This window comes from Sorex araneus, chromosome 6, assembly GCF_027595985.1.
Source record: "Sorex araneus isolate mSorAra2 chromosome 6, mSorAra2.pri, whole genome shotgun sequence".
In the NCBI taxonomy this organism is placed as follows: domain Eukaryota; kingdom Metazoa; phylum Chordata; class Mammalia; order Eulipotyphla; family Soricidae; genus Sorex; species Sorex araneus.
The window spans coordinates 113,490,266-113,491,540 of NC_073307.1; positions in this window are offsets into that span (position 1 = coordinate 113,490,266).

A 1,275-nucleotide genomic window follows, 5' to 3' on the forward strand; every position below is an offset into this window, starting at 1 on the left:
CTTTCTATATTGATCCACTTATATACAAATTTCATGACTTCATCTTTTCTAACAGCTGCATAGTATTCCATTGTATAGATATACCAAAGTTTCTTTAACCATTCATCTGTTTTGGAGCACTCCGTTTTTTTTCCAGATTTTGGCTATTGTAAACAGTGCTGCAATGAACATACAAATGTAGATATCATTTCTACTATACCTTCTTGCCTCTCCGGGATATATTCCCAGGAGTGGTATTACTGGGTGAAATAGGAGCTCATATAATTGACATTTTAGACTGGCATTTGTCCTCTCAGACCATAAACTCCTTGCAGAAGTTACTGGGTTGTCGCAGTAGGTGGTCAGTGTACACGTGCTGAATGGCTCCAGATGAGAGAATATGTTGGAGCTGAAGTCAAGCAGCCTCACTGACTTGCCCCAGAAAAGCCTTCAGAGCAGGAGCACCTATAGTTAAATCCAACAGCAGAGCTTGCCAGGTTTCTTGGTCCCGCCTTTCCTTCCCTCCCCATGATTCCTGCTTCCACAGTTGTCAACTTTGCCTGGCCTGTTGCACCTCTGAGACGGGGTGGGGAAATCACAGTGCCCTAGAAAGCCACTGAAGTGTGAGGAGAAAGACATTAGAATGAACAATATGACAAGTAGATGCATTTTACTTTTTGTTGGAAATGGGGGAAAATTAAGACTAAATAGCATTTGACATGTGGATTGACATTACCCCTCCCACTGGCAGGCATGCCCAATGTCTTCTTGGCACATACTATACCCAGGTCACGTGACAGGGAGTGGGGAGGGCAGCTTCCACAGCAAAAGAGGGAGGTCATGAAGAGTTCAGTAAAGCATATTCACAGATAATGTTATCTGCCTTTAATTAATTTTGCTCTATGGCTTCAATAAACTTTGCTCTCACAAAGTTTAAAAATGGGTTGCATTGTTTTGTTTGTTTTTTGTTTTAAATATTTCTGACAGAGGCTGGAGAGATAATACAAGGAGGGGTAAGGCAGGTGCTTGCTTGCCTGCAGCCCACCCAGGTTCTACCCCTGGCATCACAGTGGTTCCCCAAATCACACCAGGAATGATCTCTGAGCACAGAGTCAAGAGTAAGCCCCACCCCAAATAAATAAACAACCTCTCTAAAAATCAAAGATTCCTGAACCAAAAAATGCAGTTTGGACATAATATCAGCAATGTTGAATGTTTGCATAGCATTTACTACAAAATAGTTTCCGTCCTAAGTGTATCATCCTAGTGACTTATTTAACCCTTACAGAAAAGCCT